Here is a 24,232-nt window from a genome sequence, read left to right as displayed (position 1 = left end):
TTTGTTTACATTTTCTGAATTTCCAGGTCAAAGTAAACCATAAACCAAGCATTGGTGGTATAGTGGATTGCATAGCTGACTTCCAAGAAATTGACCGGTATTGATACCTAGCCATTGCATGGTGAAACTGTTTTGGAATAGTCCAGTCTGTTGAAAGTTGCTACTTAAGCATTGATCAGCAAAACCCCGGAGATAGCAGCCAATGTCCTATGGCATATAATAGATTAAACAAATTTAAGGCAGAAGTTATACAATGACATGGCATTGGTGGTTTAGTGGTTAGCATAGCTGCCTTCCAAGCAGTTGACCTGGGTTCGGTTCCCAGCCAATGCATGACTTGCTGTATTTAGGCAATGTCCAGTCTGGCGGGGTATAACCTGGTTAAGTTGCTGGTATTTAACAATTGATCAGCAAAATAAACCAGAGATTGCAGCCAATGCCCAGTGGTTTATTTTAGACTTTACAATTTCAAGGCAAACAAGTATTTAAGGACTAACCATTGGGGCTAGAGTGGTTAGCATAGCTGCCTTCCGAGCAGTTGTCTTGGGTTTTGACTCCCAGCCAATGCATGGCTTGAGTTATTTTGGCAAGGTCCAGTCTATTGAAAGTTGTTACTCAACCATTGATAAGCAAACAACACTGAGATTCCAGCTAATTGTTAATGGTTTGTTTACATTTTCTGAATTTCCAGGTCAAAGTAAACTATAAACCAAGCATTGGTGGTATAGTGGATTGCCTAGCCGACTTCTAAGAAGTTGACCAGTATTGATACCTCGCCATTGCATGGTGAAAATGTTTTGGAATTGTTCAGTCCGTTGAAAGTTGCTACTTAACCATTGATCAGCAAAAAACCCAGAGATAGCAGACAATGTCCTATGTGTGTATTATACATTTTAAAATTTCAAGGCAGATATATTTTAAACGACCAGGCATTGGTGGTATAGTGGTTAGCATAGTTGCCTTCCAAGCAGTTGACCTGGGTTTGATTCCCAGCCAATGCATGGCTCGAGTTGTTTTGGCAATGTCCAGTCTGTTGAAAGTTGTAACTCAACCATTGATAAGCAAACAACACTTATATTTCAGCTCATTTTTAATAGTTTGTTTACATTTTCTGAATTTCCAGGTCAAAGTAAACTATAAACCAAGCATTGGTGGTATAGTGGATTGCATAGCCGACTTCTAAGAAGTTGACCAGTATTGCTACCTCGCCATTGCATGGTGAAAATGTTTTGGTATTGTCCAGTCCGCTGAAAGTTGCTACTTAACCATCGATCAGCAAAAAACCCAGAGATAGCAGACAATGTCCTTTGGGTGTATTATACATTATAAAATTTCAAAGCAGACATTTATTAAATGACCAGGCATTGGTGGTATAGTGGTTAGCATAGCTTACTTCCAAGCAATTGACCTGGTTTTGATTCCCAGCCAATGCATGGCTCGAGTTGTTTTGGCAATGTCCAGTTTGTTGAAAGTTGTTACTCAACCATTGATAAGCAAACAACACTGAGATTCCAGCTAATTGTTAATGGTTTGTTTACATTTTCTGAATTTCCAGGTCAAAGTAAACTATAAACCAAGCATTGGTGGTATAGTGGATTGCCTAGCCGACTTCTAAGAAGTTGACCAGTATTGATACCTCGCCATTGCATGGTGAAAATGTTTTGGAATTGTCCAGTCCGTTGAAAGTTGCTACTTAACCATTGATCAGCAAAAAACACCAGAGATAGCAGACAATGTCCTATGGGTGTATTATACATTTTAAAATTTCAAGGCAGTATTCTTTTAAATGACCAGGCATTGGTAGTATAGTGGTTAGCATAGCTACCTTCTAAGCAGTTGACCTGGGTTTGATTCCCAGCCAATGCACGGCTAGAGTTGTTTTGGCAATGTCCAGTCTGTTGAAAGTTGTTACTCAACCATTGATAAGCAAACAACACTTATATTTCAGCTCATTTTTAATAGTTTGTTTACATTTTCTGAATTTCCAGGTCAAAGTAAACCAAAAACCAAGCATTGGTGGTATAGTGGATTGCATAGCTGACTTCCAAGAAGTTGACCGGTATTGATACCTAGCCATTGCATGGTCAAACTGTTTTGGAATAGTCCAGTCTGTTGAAAGTTGCTACTTAAGCATTGATCAGCAAAAAACCCAGAGATAGCAGCCAATGTCCAATGGGTGTATTATACATTTTAAAATTTCAAGGCAGACATTTATTAAATGACCAGGCATTGGTGGAATAGTGGTTAGCATAGCTGCCTTCCAAGCAGTTGACCTGGGTTCGATTCCCAGCCAATGCATGGCTTGAGTTGTTTTGGCAATGTCCAGTCTGTTGAAAGTTGTTACTCAACAATTGATAAGCAAACAACACTTTTATTTCAGCTCATTTTTAATAGTTTGTTTACATTTTCTGAATTTCCAGGTCAAAGTAAACCATTAACCAAGCATTGTTGGTATAGTGGATTGCATAGCCGATTTCTAAGAAGTTGACCAGTATTGATACCTCGCCATTGCATGGTGAAAATGTTTTGGAATTGTCCAGTCCGTTGAAAGTTGCTACTTAACCATTGATCAGCAAAAAACCCAGAGATAGCAGACAATGTCCTATGGGTGTATTATACATTTTAAAATTTCATGGCAGAAATATTTTAAACGACCAGGCATTGGTGGTATAGTGGTTAGCATAGCTGCCTTCCAAGCAGTTGACCTGGGTTCGATTCCCAGCCAATGCATGGCTAGAGTTGTTTTGGCAATGTCCAGTTTGTTGAAAGTTGTTACTCAACCATTGATAAGCAAACAACACTTATATTTCAGCTCATTTTTAATAGTTTGTTTACATTTTCTGAATTTCCAGGTCAAAGTAAACCATAAACCAAGCATTGGTGGTATAGTGGATTGCATAGCTGACTTCCAAGAAGTTGACCGGTATTGATACCTAGCCATTGCATGGTGAAACTGTTTTGGAATAGTCCAGTCTGTTGAAAGTTGCTACTTAAGCATTGATCAGCAAAACCCCGGAGATAGTAGCCAATGTCCTATGGCATATAATAGATTAAACAAATTTAAGGCAGAAGTTATACAATGACATGGCATTGGTGGTTTAGTGGTTAGCATAGCTGCCTTCCAAGCAGTTGACCTGGGTTCGGTTCCCAGCCAATGCATGATTTGCTGTATTTAGGCAATGTCCAGTCTGGCGGGGTATAACCTGGTTAAGTTGCTGGTATTTAACTATTGATCAGCAAAATAAACCAGAGATTGCAGCCAATGCCCAGTGGTTTATTTTAGACTTTACAATTTCAAGGCAAACAAGTATTTAAGGACTAACCATTAAGGCTATAGTCGTTAGCATAGCTGCCTTCCGAGCAGTTGACTTGGGTTTTGACTCCCAGCCAATGCAGGGCTTGAGTTATTTTGGCAACGTCCAGTCTATTGAAAGTTGTTACTCAACCATTGATAAGCAAACAACACTGAGATTCCAGCTAATTTTTAATGGTTTGTTTACATTTTCTGAATTTCCAGGTCAAAGAAAACTATAAAACAAGCATTGGTGGTATAGTGGATTGCATAGCCGACTTCTAAGAAGTTGACAAGTATTGATACCTCGCCATTGCATGGTGAAAATGTTTTGGAATTGTCCAATTTGTTGAAAGTTGCTACTTAACCATTGATCAGCAAAAAAACCAGCGATACCAGACAATGGCCTATGGTGTATTATACATTTTAAAATTTTAAGGCAGAAATTTTTAAAATGCCCAGGCATTGGTGGTATAGTGGTTAGCATAGCTGCCTTCCAAGCAGTTGACCTGGGTTCGATTCCCAGCCAATGCATGGCTCGAGTTGTTTTGGCAATGTCCAGTCTGTTGAAAGTTGTTACTCAACCATTGATAAGCAAACAACACTTATATTTCAGCTCATTTTTAATAGTTTGTTTACATTTTCTGAATTTCCAGGTCAAAGTAAACTATAAACCAAGCATTGGTGGTATAGTGGATTGCATAGCCGACTTCTAAGAAGTTGACCGGTATTGATACCTCGCCATTGCATGGTGAAAATGTTTTGGAATAGTCCAGTCCGTTGAAAGTTGCTACTTAACCATTGATCAGCAAAAAACCCAGAGATAGCAGACTTATGTCCTATGGCAGTCATCCCCAACCACCGGGCGGATTGGTATTGGGCCACACAAGAAATAAAATAAAAAAAATAATGTTATGATTTTTATTTTTATTTTATTTTTATTTTTATTAAATTAACATAAAAAGCACAATATATACATTATATATCAATATAGATCAATACAGTCTGCAGGGATACAGTCCATAAGCACAAATGATTGTATTTGTTTATAAAAAGAAATACATTTTAAATTAAAAAAAATAAAATAAATAATAATAACCACCCCAATCCCACCCAACCCCCGCCCGGTCCGTGGAACAAATTTTCAAGCGTTGTCCGGTCCGCAACTACAAAAAGGTTGAGGTGTGTTATAAATTTTAAAATTTCAAGGAAGAAATTGTTAAATGACCAGGCATTGGTGGTATAGTGGTTAGCATAGCTGCCTTCCAAGCAGTTGAGCTGGGTTAGATTCCCAGCCAATGCATGGCTCGAGTTATTGTGGCAATGTCCAGTCTGTTGAAAGTTGTTACTCAACCATTGATAAGCAAACAACACATATATTCCAGCTCATTTTTAATGGTTTGTTCACATTTTCTGAATTTCCAGGTCAAAGTAAACCATAAACCAAGCATTGGTGGTATGGTGGATGGCATAGCTGACTGATGAAAGTTGAGCAGGGTTTGACACCTGGCCCATGGTTGGTTGGAACTGTTTTGGAATTTTCCAGTCCATTGAAAAGTTGTTACTCAACTATTGATCAGAAAACAACCAATTGATTACAACTAATTTTCAAAGCTTTATTTAAGTTTTTGTTATTTTACCAAAGTCCAGTCAGATGAAAGTTGTTACTCAACTTTTGATCAGCAAAAATCCCAGAATTTATTTGAGATTTTAGAATTTCAAGATTATTTAACTATTGATCAGCAAAAAAACCGTAAAAAGCAGTCAATTTCAAATGGTTTATTTTTGATTTTAGAATTTCCAGTGCAAAAATTATGCAAGGACTAAGCATTGGTGGTGTAGTGGTTAGCATAGCTACCTTCCAAGCAGTTGACCTGGGTTCGATTTCTGGCCAATGCATGACATGCGGTACTTTGGCAACGTCTAGTCAGTTGAAAGTTGTTATTTAACTATTGATCAGCAAAAAACCCAGAGACAACAGCCAATTTCCAATGGTTTATTTTAGAATTTCAAGTGAAAAAATATCTGAGAACCAAGCATTTGTGTATAGTGGCTAGCATAGTTGCCTTCCGAAAAGTAGACCCGGTTTTGACTCCCAGCCAATGCATGGCTTTAGTTATTTTGGCAACGTCCAGTTTGTTGAAAGTTGTTACTCAACCATTGATAAGCAAACAACACTGAGATTCCAGCTAATTTGTAATGATTTGTTTACATTTTCTGAATTTGCAGGTCAAAGTAAACCATAAACCAATCATTGGTGGTACCGTGGATAGCATAGCTGACTGATAAAAGTTGAGCATAGACCGAGCCATGCAATCGATATACCCTAGACAACAGTGACGTGCAGTCAGGGGAGGCAGGTGAGGCGGGGCCTCACGTGCCATCATGGAAAGAAAAAAAATGTAAAAAGAAAAAAAAATCATTAAATTGTTATATGTATCCAGTGATTATACCATAATATTATTTTCCATTTAACTTCACCAGTTTTAGATTATTTTTATTCAAAATCGCTGATTTTTCACATTTGCCGTTCAAATACTGAGAAGAGACTTGCGGTGAGTCAGCAGCCAGTTGAGGCACGTCACTGAGTTGAGCCTCACCATGGATTGCGCAATGACTCGGCTAACTGCTGGCCTGCTGTGCAGTGAGACCGTATTGCTATATGAATTATATTATACATTTCCATAGTTTAGTTAGCCGAGGTATATAATGTACAGTGTATTTTGTCAACAACTGTATGTGTGTAACGTATTTCTTGTGCTGAGCAATCATAAAACGGCTGCGAAGACGCACTGTGTGAGGCACGTAGTAATCCCGCCTCCTGGTGGTAGGGTTGTGCCGGATAATGCACCCCCGCCGTAGAATGCACCTCCTGACGGGAGTGTTATATCAACTAAAAAGTGCAGAAACAATAATGTTCGTGTTGGAGGAGTTGTGAATGACTGCTGGGCCACAACATTAGGTACACCTGCAGACTGCAGCACGGATGGGCATCAGCTGATCCGACTCCACAGTCATTGCTTATGCAATGAAAGAGTTCGGCTGGTTGCTAGAGAAGGCATACAACTTTGTCAAGGAAAAGAGGAGCATCACACGACCGAACGCAAGTTTCATGCGACAGCTGGCAGAGTACGAGGGCATCCTCGATGCGAGGTACACTGCATTTCTTGACGTGTGCGTGTAGCAGAGGTGTGAACTCGAGTCACATGACTTGGACTCGAGTCAGACTCGAGTCATGAATTTGATGACTTTAGACTCGACTTGACAAAATGTAAAGAGACTTGCAACTCGACTTAGACTTTAACATCAATGACTTGTGACTTCACTTGGACTTGAGCTTTTTGACTTGACATGACTTGCTACTTTCCCCAAAACCCAACGATTAAAAAGTTATTTGGGAGCGCTCCGTATCTTTCATTTTGTACTTGTGTGTCTATCAGCGTGTTGTTCCTGTCAGCGTGTGTGCTCTCAGTACAATAGCCAATCAAATTAGATCTACGTTGTTTTCATCACACAGCGTTCATCCAATCAAATTGCAGGAGAACAATGAACAAGTTGTCAAACAACGTGCCAGTGAGAAACAATTATGCCAAAGTTGGTTTCGTTCGGGTATAAAAACTATGACTTGGTCAACAAAAAACTAATTGCCGTATGCAAATCACGCAGTTCGAATATTACAGACGGAGACGCAACAACTTCCAACTTTGTTCGACATTTGAAGTTGCACAAAGAAGGGTAAGTTTTGAATGTAAAATAACGTTTATTGGCTAAGTAACGTGACTTTTATTTGCTGTGTAGTTAAATCAGTGAGGCTGCAAACTCACTGCTAACGTTATAACCATCTTATAAGTAGACGCAGCATCGGGCACTACTGCCTACTGGCGCAGACGAGACGCGGGGCCGCCATCTTGGAGTGGTGATCCGCTCCACTCAGCGCAATTCATTTGGCAGGAACAATGAACTGTCAGCGCATTTCATTCATTTTACCTCACTTAATACCACTGATTTTCACGCGCTTTTTTGTCATACGTGTAGATATGATAACGGACACATGTTCTGGCGTGTTTTATTATTCATAGTTTGCTTAACAGTGATAGAATATTCTTATACGCTATAAGTGATCAGACGTCCGAGATCAAACCTGGGAATATAATCCCAGAGAAGGGGGAAAAATCGGTCAGCTATTTTTAAATTGAAGAAACTATATGATTAGGTTATATATACATGCGTATATCATACATAAACAATGTATGAATACATTAGATATCTATATATCTTAGGGACCTATAGACTGTATCTCTGTTGCTGCAGCAGCAGAGTTTATTCTGTCTTGACACATTGTATTGATATTTTGTATTACATTCTTCCCTTAAATGATAATGTTTGCAGTGATTGTTATACATGTATTTTTTATGTTTGTCGCTTTGGATAAAAGCGTCTGCCAAATACTTAAACATATATAAACACCTGAAAGTCTTTATATCAGCTAAAACCACCAATCTGTTTCACTGGATTCAGAATAAAACCAAATACTGTCTTGCCCAACAATGTTAGTATTTGAATATTGTTACTTGAAGACTTATTCCTGGTTACAATTATACTGTTAAGAAAGTATTGTCTTATATTTTGCCTAAAATGAGAATAGATCATAATCTGTGGCAGCTGGTGAATTTTGTTTTAGGTGGGGCTGAAAGTTTGTAAACCAAACGCCTGTAGGAGGGTCATCCTCCCCCAGAAGATTTATTTGTGATTTTCACATACAAATATTGAAGATCTTTGCTCCTTCTCAACTCTGTGGTAATATTATTTTCATAAAATACAACCAATAGTACGTTAATGTTAAATCTTACTTGTGAAAAGTAATCCCCTGATTCCTATTTTCAACAGTCCGCTCATTTGAACAGGAAAACGCTGAACACCAGCCCGACATCTTTGTTTTCTACCTGTCAACTGTCAGTTTAGGCTGCTCGCCGGCTCCTCATCACCACTTCAAGATGCCGGCCAAATTGCTCACGTCACAGCAATCAATGCTGTGTCTACTTATAAGATGTCTATGGTTATAACGTCATTGCAAACACGGCAATGTGTTGCGTCCACTGCCGTTTGCTACCTTATTCATACTTTTTGTCAAGTGATTTTTTTAAGCAGGGTTGCATGAAGTACCTACACATAACATTGCGTTAGTCAATGTATCACACACAGTAACGTAACGTTAGACGGCGGTCAGCAGCACCGCCTATTTTAGCCACCTACAAAAAGACAAACATAGTCAAATAAAGGTCAGTTAAAATGTATACTATATTAAGAATATGTGTACATATTGCATAGGGCACTGACATCTAAAAAGTACAACTCTGTTCATTGTTATGTTCATGTATTTGTTATGTTTTTCATGTGTACGCACACATCAACACACATACAGTATGAGATGAGATCAATGAGATAAGATAAGAACAGGATATAAACTGCTGTGGAACTAGTTACAATGCAATATGCCATGGAAATACAATGTTAACACTTTTGTACAAATAAGTACAGTTGCACTTGTTTTTGCAAATGTGTTTATTCTGTAAAGGAATGAGTTCAATGTTTAAAATGACTGGTTAATAGTGCTATTATGAAGTGCAATGTCAGCACTATTTTTTTTCCTGCAATTTCAAATCCACTTTTTTAATAAATAAATACAGCTTTTTAAAACATACACAATTTGTGTAACTATATTAGTCTGTGGTTAAAAGGACTTGAAAGGACTCGAAACTCAAAATGCAGGACTTGGGATTTGACTTGAGACTTTCCAGTCTTGACTTTGGACTAGACTCGGGACTTGCCTGTCTTGACTCGGAACTTGACTCGAGACTTGAGGGCAAAGACTTGAGACTTACTTGTGACTTGCAAAGCAATGACTTGGTCCCACCTCAGGCGTGTAGTTGTCCAAACTCATTCCTATTTGTCAGATTTGTATTTGATCTATACATTCAGCAAACAGAGGTGTTGGAGGAGTTGTGAATGACTGATATATAAATCCGTGCTGCAGTCGCTGCTGGGCCACAACATTAGGTACACCTGCAGACTGCAGCACGGATTTCATATTTCATTCATTCACAACTCCTTCAACACGAAAAGTATTCTTTTTGCACTTTTTGGCTTCTTATTAAATAACTTTTTTAAATAGATTCAATCTTGCACATGGAAACTTTAAGTGTGGGCTTTAGTTGATATAACATTCCCATCAGGGGGTGCATTCTACGCCGGGGATGCATTATCCGGCACAACAGCGGTGCATGGACTTCATTTATAAGTAAAGGTAAGACCATAATAATGTTTTTTTTATTAAATGTGCTTTTTTGTGTGCTACAGTTTGTATGTGTAAAGTTAAAGTCAAGTAAAGTAGCAATGATTGTCACACACACTAGGTGTGGTGAAATTTGTCCTCTGCATTTGACCCATCCCCTTGATCACCCCTTGCGAGGTGAGGGGAGCAGTGGGCAGCAGCAGCGCCGCGCCCTGGAATCATTTTTGGTGATTTATCCCCCAATTCCAACCCTTGATGCTCAGTGCCAAGCAGGGAAGAATGCTGGTATGAGCTTTTAAACACAACCCGTTAACTGCTGCCAATCAAATGGTGTATAAGATACTCTTTAGGGTTCATATGTTTGTAAATCTGACTGTGATGAAGTCAGTGCCTCACCAGCCATGAACCTCACCGCACGTCACTGCTAGACAAGTTGCCGTTACTTAACTATTGATCAGCAAAAAAAAAACAGAAATAGCAGTCAATTTCAAATGGTTTATTTTAGATTTTAGAATTTCAAGGCAAAAATTATTCAAAGACTAAGCATTGGTGTTATAGTGGTTAGCGTAGCTGCCTTCCAAGCAGTTGCCCTGGGTTCGATTCCCAGCCAGTGCATGACTTGTGGTATTTTGGCAACGTCTAGTCAGTTGAAAGTTGTTATTTAACTATTGATAAGCAATCAATACTGAGATTCCAGGTAATTTTTAATGGTTTGTTTACATTTTCTGAATTTCCAGGTCAAAGTACACCATAAACCAAGCATTGGTGGTATAGTGGATTGCATAGCCGACTTCCAAGAAATTGACCGGAATGGATACCTCGCCATTGCATGGTGAAACTGTTTTGGAATTGTCCAGTCCGTTGAAAGTTGTTACTTAACCATTGATCAGCAAAAAAAACAGAGATAGCAGCCAATGTCCCTTGGCCCTGGCCCATGGTTGGTTGGAACTGTTTTGGAATTGTCCAGTCCATTGAAAAGTTGTTACGCAACCATTGATCAGAAAACAACCAATAGATTACAGCTAATTTTCAAAGCTTTTTTTTAAGTTTTTGTTATTTTACCAACGTCCAGTCAGATGAAAGTTGTGACTCAACTATTGATCAGCAAAAAACCCAGACATTATTTTAGATTTTAGAATTTCAAGGCAAAACTTATCCAAGGACTAAGCATTGGTGGTATAGTGGCTAGCATAGCTGCCTTCCAATCAGTTGACCCGGTTTTGATTCCCAGCCAATGCATGGCTTGAGTTATTTTGGCAACTTCCAGTCTGTTGAAAGTTGTTACTCAACCATTGATAAGCAAACAACACTGAGATTCCAGCTAATTTTTAATGTTTTTTTTCCATTATCTGAATTTCCAGGTCAAAGTAAACCATAAACCAAGCATTGGTGGTATAGTGGATTGCATAGCTGACTTGATAAAAGTTAACCGGGCTTTGACACCAACTTTGAGATTATAACTAATTTTTAAAGGTTTAGTTCAGTTTTCAAAATGTCAAAGCAAATGTTACCCAAGAAGTAGGCATTGGTGTTATAGTGGGGTAGGCAGCACGGTGGAGGAGGGGTTAGTGCATCTGCCTCACACTACGAGGGTCCTGAGTAGTCCTGAGTTCAATCCCGGGCTCGGGATCTTTCTGTATGGAGTATGCATGTTCTCCCCGTGACTGCGTGTGTTCCTTCCGGGTACTCCGGCTTCCTCCCACCTCCAAAGACATGCACCTGGGGATAATTGGCCTTAGTGTGTGAATGTGAGTGTGAATGTTGTCTGTCTATCTGTGTTGGCCCTGCGATGAGGTGGCGACTTGTCCAGGGTGTACCCCGCCTTCCGCCCGAATGCAGCTGAGATAGGCTCCAACGACCCCCCGCGACCCCAAAAGGGACAAGCAGTAAAAAATGGATGGATGGATGGGTATAGTGGTTAGCATAGCTGCCTTCCAAACAATTGACCTGGGTTTGATTCCCGGCCAATGTATCCCTTGCTATATTTTGGCAACGTCCAGTCAGTTGAAAGTTGTTATTTAACTACTGATCAGCAAAAAACCCAGACATAAGAGACCATTTCCTATGGTTAATTTTATGTTGAAAAACAACAGCAGAAGTAGCAGGTAAATCTACTGTTAAAATGTTGAGGACTGTACTTTTATTGAACATTTCTTGAATGGTGAAAATGTGAGCAGAAAATGTTTCCTCTTGTTAATTCAACCTATAGTGTTGGTTTCAGTTTATTCAAATATGAATGCATTGGCCATTATTTTTTGTTTACTCACTTGTTTGTATCCATAATTATTTCTTACCTAATTCCCAAGAACTAACAGGAATGTAGGAAACTCATCTGCAGAGTCCAGTATCCACTATTTATTTCACAGTCCCACTGGTTGATTTTTTTTTTCTTTGGTTAAAAAGTTACTGAATCGATTTCAACTCACTGAAACCTTTCAGATCATATTGTTCTGAACAAACTAATAATGTTCCTAAATCATAGTCAAATAATAATTGAAATTGAATCGTTGTACAAACAAATCGTTACACCCCAAATAAATGACTAGGATATACTCACGGGCTTGTGATACTTATAATTTCTTGGAGAAAAAAGATTGTGCCAATTGAAGCTAGCATCTCACATGCCAAATGCTAGCTAGCACCTGGCGTTGTTAATCCCTGGCTACCAAATAGCATGTTAAAGGGTAGCTATTTAATTGCTAACATGAATACAGGACATATTCCCCATTACAAACGTTATAAACCAATCTAAACTTGTTTCAACTATTTGGGGATAGATTGGCAACACTAAAATTGGCCCTAGAGTGTGAATGTTGTCTGTCTATCTGTGTTGGCCCTGCGATGAGATGGCGACTTGTCCAGGGCGTACCCCGCCTTCCGCTCGATTGTAGCTTAGATAGGCTCCAGCACCCCCCGCGGCCCGAAAGGGATAAACGGTAGAAAATGGATGGATGGATGGAATTGTACATTGAACCTACAGAAACACTTCTTTTGGTGTGTTTGACAGAAAAGCAACTGGAAGGAAGTATCGTAGAAGTCCGGTCTTCAAGGTAAATGCTCTACATTACATAATAATACAAGTATTGTCAATAATGTCAGTTATTGCATGAAGTTCAGGTGAATTGTGTAACCTTTGCTTAATAGGCTATATGAGCTTTGTTGTCAATAATCTAATAAAGTGTTGTTGAACACATTGTCCGCACTTCAGGGACACCATGCAAACATTTCATGTTCGGCCTGTAATTAATGCTGGCTGTTTTATGGTTATTATTATTTTTTTGTCTCTTTGAAAATGAATTAGAAGAGTAATGCCATCCACGTGGTGCTTTAAAGTCACTCTGTTACAACTGTAATTAGTTTTCTTTTTAACATATTATCTGTATTTTTGGCTTAAATTGAGCATGTTTAAGCATAAAAATGAATAAATGAACTTACTATGCAGTACATCAGCAAAGTATTTACAGCACTTCACTTTTTCCACAGCCTTATTTCACAATGAAATAAATTCATGTTTGTCCTCAGAATTCTACACACAATACCCCATGATGACAAAGTAAAAATCATATGTACATAAACATTCACAGCCTTTGCTCAATACATTGTTGATGCTTAGGCAGCAATTACAGTCTATTATTTTTGAATACAATGCCACAAACTTAGCACACCTGTTTATGAGCAGTTTCACCTCATTCCAATTTGCAGCACCTCTCAAACTCCATCAGATTGGATTGGGGGGATTGATTTTCATCCAGAGTGTCTCTATACATTGTTGCATTCATCTTTCCCTCTATCCTGACCAATCTCCCAGTTCCTGCTGCTGAAAAACATCCCCACAGCATGATGCTGGCACCACTATGCTTCACTGCAGGGATGGTATTGTCCTGATGATAAGCGGTGCCTGGTTTCCTCCAAACATGACGCCTGGCCTTCACACCAAATAGTTCAATCTTTGGTTAATGAGACCAGAACATTTAGTTTTCATTGTATTAGAGTACTTCAGATGCATTTTGGGAATTTTTTTTACAAAGGAATGGCTTCTGTCTGGCCACTCTACCACACAGGCTTAATTGTTGGATTGCTGCAGCGATGGTTGTCCTTCTGGAAGGTTCTCCTCTCTCCAGAGAGGAATGCTGTAGCTCCGACAGAGTGACCACCGGGTTCTTGGTCACCTCTCTGACTAGACTAAGATGAATGCAGCAATGTACAGAGACATCCCAAAAACAACACTTTGCATCCAACCTGATGGAGCTTGAGAGGGGCTGCAAAAGGAATGAGCAAAGAGGAATGGGCGAAACTGTCCCAAAATAGGTGTGCCAAACTTGTGGGACTGTATTCAAAAAGACTTGAGGCTGTAATTGCTGCCAAAGGTGCATAAACAAAGTACCATGTTTTTCGGACTGTAAGTCGCACTTGAAATCCTTTCATTTTCTCAAAAATCGACAGTGCGCTTTATAACCCGGTGCGCCTAATGTATGGAGTAATTCTGGTTGTGCTTACCGACCTCGAAGCAATTTTATTTGGCACATGGTGTAATGATAAGTGTGTCACACATAACAGATATGTCTAGACTGCAATATGACGCCAGTAAACAACACCAAAACTTTAAATGTTTCATTGAAAATAAAGAACATTACACTCAAAACTCTGTCAAAATGTTTTAGTATGTGTCATGTCAGTGTGATCATGTTTTGTTTTAGTCATGTTCGGTTTTTGTTTTTGGACTTTTTGTGCACTTTTGTTTGTTTTGTCACCATAGCAACCATTAGTTTCACCTGATTCACATCCTCATGTCACGCACCTGTCTCACGTTGTCACATTTTGAGTCACGCACTTGCTGTCACTAATCATGTCACTATTATTTAAGCTTCCAGTTGCCAGGCTGTCTTTCTGGCGACATCACACTCTACACACCCTTGTTGATATCCATGCTGCTCTTTTTCATGTCCTTTTCTCGTTCCAGGTAAGTTCTCTTTATTCAGGCCATAGTTTGCAAGTTTTGTTTTTTTCCATAGTTCTGCCTTCGTGCGAGTGTTTTATTTTCATAGCCACGTTTGTACCTCCGCTGTGAGCGCCTTTTGTTTGTTCCTTTTGAGTGTTTAAAGTAAAAGATGTCACTACCTTCACGCCATGTCCGGTCCAAGTTCACTTGCATCTCGGGAAAACAACCAGGGTTAGGGTTGATATCGGGGTTAGGGTTAGGGTTAGGGTTAGGGTTAGGGTTAGGGTAACCCTAACCCTATCTCGGGAAAACAACCAGGGTTAGGGTTGATATCGGGGTTAGGGTTAGGGTTAGGGTTAGGGTTAGGGTTAGGGTTAGGGTTAGGGTTACCCTAACCCTAGGGTTAGGGTTAGGGTTAGGGTTAGGGTTAGGGTAACCCTAACCCTATCTCGGGAAAACAACCAGGGTTAGGGTTGATATCGGGGTTAGGGTTAGGGTTAGGGTTAGGGTTAGGGTTAGGGTAACCCTAACCCTAACCCTAACCCTAACCCTAACCCCGATATCAACCCTAACCCTGGTTGTTTTCCCGAGATGCAAGTGAACTTGGACCGGACATGGCGTGAAGGTAGTGAGGCTGTAATTGCTGCCAATTAGGGTTAGGGTAACCCTAACCCTAACCCTAACCCTAACCCTAACCCTAACCCTAACCCTAACCCTAACCCTAACCCTAACCCATCGGTTGATATCGGTATCGGTAATTAAAGAGTTGGACAATATCGGAATATCGGATATCAGCAAAAAGCCATTATCGGACATCCCTAAGTAGTACTATGCTGTGTGTATAAGGACCGCAAAATGGCACTCATTAGGAGACATATTATCTGGCTTTAGTTTCAGAATATTATGCAAAACCAACTTTTCTTACCTTCTGGTAACTGCTGATGTGTATTTGAGATCTGCATAAGTCCAGAAAATGTGCGCAGATCCGCCACTGCCGCGCCGATGCCGTAGTCCGTGCTGACACCGTAGTCGATAAGCGTCTTCTTTTTCACTATCTTCTTGTTATGGGACATTCATCCTCTGCTGTTGCCATTTCTAATATAAAGTAGTTTTAACTTGTATCTCGCTATGCAAGCGCTAAAAACGACCAGTGTAGTGGGTTTACATAATTCACCCACGTAATTTTAGTTATTAGAGAGTTCCGGTCGGACTGTTTTTCACGGGACACATTTCCAGCTTTGTTGCACTAGTGAGCCACGGATGAGAAGATGCTGCTCCGTTATTGATTGAAGTAAAGTCTGAATGTCATTAAAATAGTTAGCTCCATCTTTTGACACTTCTTCCACTCCCGTCCTTGCACGCTACACCGCTACAACAAAAATGACTGGGAGAAGATGCTGTCGAAGGTGAGCCACGTAAATAAGATCGCCCACAAAACGGCGCATCCTGAAGCGTCTTGAAGATGATCTGTAAAACATAATCTATGCAACATTTTGACCAAATAACTACAATTACATGTTATGTACACCACAAGGAAATGTTTTAAATTCAGAAAAAAATCCTAATATGACACATTTAATGCGCCTTATAATCCGGTGCACCTTTTGTATGAAAAAAAAGTTGAATAGACCCGCTCATTATAATCCGGTGCGCCCGATGGTCCAGAAAATACGGTATTGAGCATAAGCTGTAAATACTTATGTACATGTGAATTTGTGTTTAGTTTTTTAATTTTAATACATGAAAAAAAAACTTGCACATTGTCATTATGGGATATTGTGTGTAGAATTTTCAGGACAAAAATGTATTTATTCCATTTTGGAATAAGGCTGTAACATAAAAAAAGTGAAGTACTGTGAATACTTTCAGTAGCACTGTATACTACACTAGCATTTGCCACTAGATGAGCCAAAACCAATAACAGCACAAGGTCCAATATCGTGGACCCTGATTGGCTCAGGCTCAGCAGGCATTAGGATTAAAGGAGTGTAAAGGTTGCTTCATGTTTGAAGGGCTCTCATAATGTTAAAGACTGTGCTTAGAAGGTTGTAAACACAAGTTGTTTTTTTTATGCTTGAGCAAAGAAAATATTGTAGTTATAATTAATAATTCCTACTCCATGGGAATCTATTTACCATGGTCAGCCCGGAAATAATTAACCTTTACTGAAATCCATGTTGTTATGACATGATTGTTATTGTTTTTGTGTCTTGATCAGAAACTACAAGACTGGACATGTAATATGCACATATACGATATTATACAAAACACACCTAATTCATAATTAAATCATGACAAAATGATACATAATACATCACAATTAAAAAAACACATAAAAAATTGTTTGAAAAAAATTATAATTCAAATAAAACGAAGTCTAAAATACATATTTTCAAATAACTACGTAGTGTGTGCCTATATTTGTCCGGACTATAGAGCACCTGCAAGCGTCTGATTGGTTAACATGTAGCTTTGGCATTTAATTGTATGTCACTGTTCTTGTTTTTTAAAGGTACTTAGTTTGAGCCCATCGAGGGATTGAAATATTTTTTTTACACCTTTTGTAATGCAGGTTTAGCCATGCAGCACACCGACAAATATAGCCATGGACCTTTATTGTTATTAACATTGTTATATATATGTTTTTTGTATTTAACATGTTCCCCAGTTCTTGTCAGTCAAGAAGAATAAATTAAATATTTACAGCGTTTTGTTGCCATGATATAAAAAATATATTTTTTTCACATTGACTCTTGCATGTGAGGCCACCTGCACAGTAAAATACAAATGCTGTTTATATAATCTTTACATTCATACTATACAAATGTATAGTATGAATGGTTTTAAATGCAGAGAAAACAAAGTGTATGCTCTTTACCACATCAAAAACTGTAAGATCATCACTGTGTGAGAACATTTTAACAAGAAATGGGCAACAAATTATGTTAGTATCTGCTTTTTAATATTTAGGATTTTTAATTGATGACCACTTGAGTTTTAAGGAGCACATTCAGTATGTTGTAAAAAAAACTGAAACTTTTACTGGGGTTTTATTATAGAAACAAGTCTTGCTTTTCTTTTACTGTGAAACAGAAATTGGTGGAAACAACCTTTTTACCTATTATTGACTATGGAGATGTGTTGTACATGAATGCTGCTGCTGGTTGTCTCCACAAGCTGGATAGTGTGTACCACGGGGCACTGAGATTCATCACCAACTGCGCTCCCCTTACTCACCATTGTTTGTTATACTCAATGGTTAACTGGACATCTTTATGTGCTCGACGCCTCAATCATTGGTATGTTTTCATCTACAAAACCATTCTGGGTATCACTCCATCTTATCTGTCTTGTCTTTTAACAAAGAAACAAGGAAGTCACAATCTTCGTTCAATGGATGTTCTGCAATTTGTTGTCCCCAAAGTAAGAACTGAACTGGGCAAGAAAGCATTTAGGTTTTCAGCACCGAAGGCTTGGAATAACCTACAATCGAACATTAAACTTCAAACCCTAGTTACGCTGAATGAGTTTAAAGCTTCTGTGAAAGGACTGCAGTCTACCTTGTCTGTATGCACATGTGTCATGTGAGCAAGTTTTAATGTTGTAAATGTGATGTTTTATGTATTTGTTTACTGTTTTTAATGTAACCTTGCTGCTGCCCTCTTGGCCAGGTCTCCCTTGGAAAAGAGATCTTTGATCTCAATGGGATTTTACCTGGTTAAATAAAGGCTAATAATAATAAAAAAATACAAGAGTCACTTTTCCAAAAAAAAATAATATGTAACAATCTTTCACATAATGCGCAATGTATTTATTCATATATTTAATTTCATAAAAATGAATTATTATTTCCATTCTACACTTAAACTATACAGCATTTAATGTAAATATTTCCATTTTATGAAATAAAAATGGAAAGTTAGGTGAATAAATAACATGTGAAAAGATCACCACATTTAATAAAAGTCTCTATACATTTGTAATATATACTTCATTTATTTTATTATTTATTTAATCATTTTAGGATAATTATTTCAGGTGTATTTTAATATTTTCTTCTTGTGTACGGCTGGGGTGGAGGAGGGCGTTGTCGGCCCGCGTCGGGTTTTCTATTGGCCCTCCGCATATTGTAAACAAATAAATACACTGAGTATTATTGAGACATATTATTTTTATCATCATCACGTTATTTTTAGTTCTTCTATCTTGCTGCAAAAAAAAACTACAAGATGCAGTTTAAAGTCAAGTTTGTGCGCATTAATATTTGTACATTCATATTTGTAAACACTTTAATATTCGTGCATGAGTGTTTGGTCGAGTGTTGTTGCAGCTGACCTATATTTCATACGCACAGGCGCGCGTTTCCGGCAGCTTTCACAACGCATTTATCTTGTCTGCACAAGAGAAGCAATTAGGCCTGTTGGCGCTTACGCGCACGCAAGCACTCGCGCGGAATAGGATGTAATATTTCGTTCATAAATTGAATTAAAACGTGACGTATTACTTTTTCTTTTTTTTTATAAAGCAAAATAATGGGTTGAAGTTTACATTTAAAAGAAAATTAAAATATTTTTATTCGGCTAATATTCATTTGATGTTTTAGGGGGAATTTATTGTTTTTAAACCCTCAATGTTTATCCTGCGGTATTTTATCAATGTAATTATTGTTGCTTAAAGTCAGAATTGAAATAACAATTTAATATGACATTACAATAAGAGTTGGCTAATGTTAATTACAATCAATATATAATACATAATACGTGTTACAATTAAAATACAAATAATCGTGAGATGTGACAATAAATATTAACGTATGCGGTGAGAATAATAATTCGTTTTTTTTTTACTTATTGAAAACAATTTTGTATTCGCTTCTATTTATTGTTGCCATGTAAAATGAATATTTATCAGCGTGTTTCTATTCTCCCTGGGTCGTGGGTGCAATGAGGACACGCTGCGGCGTGACACTGATAAATGACCTCCTCTGCGCTCAGCATGTGTAATATTATATTTCCTTTGCCGCACAAAAGCAACCAAACAACGTTTAAAAACATATTGTCGTGTTTTTTGAAAATGGGGGAACGAAAAACACCACGCCGACATTGTTTTTCTTTTTTTTTTTGGTCACGTCTCTCACACACGAAATGAAACGCGCACACCCACACGTCAAATGAAACACCCACGCACACATGGACATTGAATGAAACACGCGCAGGCGCACAAAGAAAAAAGCCGCAACATGTTAGAATTAGTGAAGGCGCATCCATCATGTCTGTCACGAGCAATCCAATAACACACCACTGCAATCACGTCTGCTATCGAACCCAAACACAAATACGTCACCTCTTCTTTTTCCTCCAACACCCACGAGAGACCTCTCCATCTTTAATACAAAACCTCTTTTCCCACATCCCATTCCTTTATTATCATATTTAAAAGCATTGATTTAGGCCACATTTGGTCCTTAGCCTGAACATGGAAGACGTTTAATATTTGTCCTAAATCTGATTTTTTTTCCCCACTGAATTAAAAATAATAAAATAAAATAAACTATTGGTAATTGTCGCAAACAAGCTCGTGTTGAATTGTGCAAATGTAAACATTTAATGTAACATATTTAATACTGTACTAATACAGCATAATTGATGTGAAAGCTGGATTTGTTACATAATGTATATGTCACATTGTTCATTCCTCAATTAAATGTAGTACAAATTAATTGAACAAAGAACATTTATATGCTAAACCATTGAGACAGTGACATTTATTGAGTGTAATTAAGCATTGTTGCTATTGTGACTAAGCTTTTTTTTGTTTTGTTTTGCTAGCTTGTGTGCTGCGAATTCATTGATAAACAGTTCCAGCCATCCATTTCCTACCGCTTGTCCCTTTGACTTGTAATATTTGACATTCTATCAAAAGCATTAGAAATGTTAAATGGTTTTAAATAGCTGTAATGGCAAAAAAAAGAGGAAAAACGAGATCGTTTACCTGACATCATTTAGGCCAGGGGTGCTCATTACGTCGATCGCGAGCTACCGGTCGATCTCGGAGGGTGTGTCAGTCGATCACTAGCCAGCCATTAAAAAATAGTCCTAAAAATGAGCGATCATATATCTTCACTATGACGTCAATTTCGTCACTTGATTGACATTCACGGCACCCGAGGGTCTTCTGAGATGACGCTGGCTGCTGCCAGCTCCTTAAAATTACCGACTGGAAGGCGAGAAACACTTTATTTCAACAGACTCTGGCGCCGTACCTGTCGTCAACTCCAAAGACCGACTGCACAGTTGCACAATAAAAGCGCTACTTCCTCCTGCCTGCGCTACCAAAATAAGAGTCTCAGAAAGCTGGCGTGCACAAGCTAGCAAGCTACGGAGTTTGCCAACAATGTATTTCTTGTAAAGTGTATACAAAGGAGTACGGAAGCTGGATAAATAAAATGCCAAAAACCAACCACTTTCATGTGGTATTGGACAGAAAGGAGGACTTTTTTTCTCCTCCATTCGAAAATACGGACCTTATTAGCACTACTGTCTGATTCCAATCAATGCAAGTCATCAGAATCAGGTAATACACCAACTTATATTCTTGTCTTCATGAAAGAAAGGAATCTATATGTGTTAAACATGCTTGTATTATCTTTAAACACCTTTAACTTATTAACAATATTAACTATATGGGTTAAACATGCTTGTTTTATCTTTAAACACCTTTAACTTATTACCAATATTAACTATAAGTGTTAAACATGCTTGTATTATCTTTAAACACCTTTAACTTGTTAACAATATTAACTATATGTGTTAAACATGCTTGTATTATCTTTAAACACCTTTAACTTGTTAACAATATTAACTATGTGTTAAACATTCTTGTATTATCATTAAACACCTTTAATTTATTAACAATATTAACTATATGTGTTAAACATGCTTGCATTATCACTAAACATCTTTAACTTGTTAACAATATTAACTATATGTGTTAAACATGTTTGCATTATCTTTAAACACCTTTAACTTAACAATATTAACTATATGTGTTAAACATGCTTGTATTATCATTAATCACCTTTAACTTGTTAACAATATTAACTATATGTAATAAACAAACTTGTATTTTCATTAAACACCTTTAATTTATTAACAATATTAACTGTATGTGTTAAACATGCTTGTATTATCATTAAACACCTTTAACTTGTTAACAAAAACATATGTTTCATAAATAAGTAAATATAAATTATATATATGAATGAGGTAGATCCCCACGACTTGATCAATTGAAAAGTAGCTCGCCTGCAGAAAAAGTGTGAGCACCCCTGATTTAGGCTAATTTCCGGGTCAGTCACGTGACTTTCCCTTCGCGTAAAAATTGAGAGGAAGGACGACGGTTCAATATTTAAGTAATTTAGTTGTTTGTTTGTTTTTTTTAAATTGTAACTGAAAACAAAACAAAAATTAAAACATTTAAAAAAATAAAATAAAATGTGTTCAAGTCAAACACATGTTTTCTGCATTGAGTTGATTTTATTAGGCTGTGCGCTTTTTTGACGCACAGCTTCACAATTCGGGAACAAAACTGAGAGATCCAAAAAAAAAAAAGAGTCCATCCGTGTCAGAGAGAAAGTAAATTCAAATATATTATTCATAATATTTACTACAGCGGTCTGCACCGGCGGTGCGTCCAAGGAGAGTCATTCAAGTACGAAAAGCTGGCGCCTTGACGGAATACGTTAGCAGTGAAACAAAAAAAACAAACATTTAAACATTGTGGGCTTAGTACAGACTTTCCCACGCTGTGTTTTTGTATTCATTAAAACACAAGATTTATGTTTTACTAGAGACACATACAAAAAGAAAATGCAAGGGAATTAGAGCAATATACAAAAGAAACAAGCACAAATATATACAGCACAACAATTCCAATGTCAAACATATCCCATAGTGTGTATGTGTGTGTTTGTGCGTACGTGTGTACATAAGGTGTGTTCAAACATTTTCCATGGAGGGTGGCATACAAAAAAATGAAGAATGTTTTATATATTTCACCTTTCTGTTAATGAAACACAGAAATTAATTGTAAAAAGTGAAATATTATACATTAAAAAGCTACATCTCCATGTTGTTATCATGAAATTGATGATAATGTGGCCCTAATAATATCTAATGTTTGTCTTTAATGGTATTTCTGGACGAGACAACCAAAGAGCTGCAAATGTCACCCGGGGGCCGCACTTTGAACACCCTTGCTGTTGTCCTGGTTTGGTGGTAAAGCTTCTCGTTAAGATGAGACCGACAAAAAGAAAGGAAAAATAAGGAGCAGTGTGGTATAAAAATAAATAAATAATTTAAGTAGGAGTAGGAGATGACTGTTCTCCTCTGAATGAAGTCTCTTTTTTTCCCCATAGGAGTTCAACAGTCAACAGTCTTTCAGTGTTCTTGAAGTGGACATGGATGGTTTGACCTCTCGATACGTGTGTGCAGCCACAGGGCAACAGAGACGACGGGGGGCGTGAGGGTGGTCACGTAGGTATGATTGGCAGCTGCATGAAGAACGTCCCTGAGCCGACCATGGAAGCCTGCATGCAGAAAGCGGACGGAAAATTACTTGGGAATTGTAAAAAAAAACAAAAACAGAAATATAAATATAAATACAGCGACAACATAATACATTCCATATATGCAGTATATGACAGGGTGTCACATACATCAAACGATGCAAGGGCCACTTTATTATATATAATATAATATATCAGTATATATTATATACTGTATAAATAATATGTCAATATTACATATATGTTATATTTTATATTGCTAATATGGTACATTTTTAGTCTACTTTAAACCTTTTGTTTTCACCCTCTTTTTGTGCCCTTCTGTGCATTATCCTTTCCATCCTTATCCTTTCCAACCTTTGTAACTGAGCTACTGTGTGGAACAATTTCCCTTGTGGATCAATAAAGATTGTCTTAGTCTAAGTCTAATACCATAAGAACAACACGAGACAAGATTTTTTAGCTGGGGCACCGTTTGGGTGATAGATTCCGGACAATTAAGGGCCCCTGACTGCAGGTTTTTTTTTCATTGGGGCCCAGAATTCATAACAGAAAAATACCATGACTAAATAAATGACTGGACAATAAATTATTATTAATTTGGCTGGGTCGCACTTTGAAGTCATAATTGTATGACTTTTAAACTTGTTTCCACAAACAAAAACTAACATGAAATATTATAAAAACTTATAATAGGGTTGTACGGTGTACCGGTACTAGTATAGTACCGCGATACTAATGAATCATATTCTGTACTATACCGCCTCTAAAAAGTACCGGTCTACCCCGTGCCCCATTTTTTTTAATGGGCATGACGGCGCAACATCGTGACATTTCTGGTTTCACGAGCAGAGGAGCATGTTCGGCAGCGCACAATCACGGAGTACTTACAAGCAGACACAGTGTGTAGACAGGAAAGGGAGAACAGACGCATTTTGTCTTAAAAACTAACGCTAAAGGTGAAGCTATAACACTGAAATGCCCTCAGGAAGATGTGCTTTAAGACATTGCTAGCTATCTAGCGGCTAACGTCCAGCCGCAGTTTTTGTGTTTCAGCTACTTCTAAATCACTAATCCTCGCCTCCATGGCGACAAATAAAGTAAGTTTCTTACAAGTATCATCCCTGCAGGACGAGGAATAAA

General features: G+C 37.9%; 1 protein-coding gene and 9 non-coding genes across 11 annotated transcripts in view; 9 read left to right on the top strand and 1 right to left on the bottom strand.

The window, feature by feature from the left end:
- The first annotated feature begins 261 nt into the window (after window positions 1–261).
- Window positions 262–333, top strand: trnag-ucc (transfer RNA glycine (anticodon UCC)). The gene has a single exon. It is a non-coding gene; the product is annotated as a tRNA-Gly (tRNA).
- A 596-nt stretch (window positions 334–929) lies between these two features.
- Window positions 930–1,001, top strand: trnag-ucc (transfer RNA glycine (anticodon UCC)). Its single transcript has one exon. It is a non-coding gene; the product is annotated as a tRNA-Gly (tRNA).
- A 793-nt stretch (window positions 1,002–1,794) lies between these two features.
- On the top strand, window positions 1,795–1,866 carry trnar-ucu (transfer RNA arginine (anticodon UCU)). Its single transcript has one exon. It is a non-coding gene; the product is annotated as a tRNA-Arg (tRNA).
- A 360-nt stretch (window positions 1,867–2,226) lies between these two features.
- On the top strand, window positions 2,227–2,298 carry trnag-ucc (transfer RNA glycine (anticodon UCC)). The gene has a single exon. It is a non-coding gene; the product is annotated as a tRNA-Gly (tRNA).
- A 360-nt stretch (window positions 2,299–2,658) lies between these two features.
- Window positions 2,659–2,730, top strand: trnag-ucc (transfer RNA glycine (anticodon UCC)). Its single transcript has one exon. It is a non-coding gene; the product is annotated as a tRNA-Gly (tRNA).
- A 357-nt stretch (window positions 2,731–3,087) lies between these two features.
- Window positions 3,088–3,159, top strand: trnag-ucc (transfer RNA glycine (anticodon UCC)). Its single transcript has one exon. It is a non-coding gene; the product is annotated as a tRNA-Gly (tRNA).
- A 595-nt stretch (window positions 3,160–3,754) lies between these two features.
- trnag-ucc (transfer RNA glycine (anticodon UCC)) lies at window positions 3,755–3,826 on the top strand. Its single transcript has one exon. It is a non-coding gene; the product is annotated as a tRNA-Gly (tRNA).
- A 697-nt stretch (window positions 3,827–4,523) lies between these two features.
- On the top strand, window positions 4,524–4,595 carry trnag-ucc (transfer RNA glycine (anticodon UCC)). The gene has a single exon. It is a non-coding gene; the product is annotated as a tRNA-Gly (tRNA).
- Window positions 4,596–10,127: 5,532 nt separating this feature from the next.
- On the top strand, window positions 10,128–10,199 carry trnag-ucc (transfer RNA glycine (anticodon UCC)). The gene has a single exon. It is a non-coding gene; the product is annotated as a tRNA-Gly (tRNA).
- Window positions 10,200–22,052: 11,853 nt separating this feature from the next.
- meis2b (Meis homeobox 2b) overlaps window positions 22,053–24,232 on the bottom strand; it is a 113,817-nt gene continuing 111,637 nt past the window's right edge. For both annotated transcript variants that reach the window (XM_061929181.2, XM_061929182.2), the window contains exon 13: window positions 22,053–23,110. The gene's annotated coding sequence lies outside the window, so the exon portion shown is untranslated. The remainder of the gene's footprint in view (window positions 23,111–24,232) is intronic.

The sequence above is a fragment of the Nerophis lumbriciformis genome, linkage group LG34 (genome assembly GCF_033978685.3).
Source record: "Nerophis lumbriciformis linkage group LG34, RoL_Nlum_v2.1, whole genome shotgun sequence".
Taxonomy (NCBI): domain Eukaryota; kingdom Metazoa; phylum Chordata; class Actinopteri; order Syngnathiformes; family Syngnathidae; genus Nerophis; species Nerophis lumbriciformis.
This window is presented reverse-complemented; position numbering and strand designations above follow the sequence as displayed.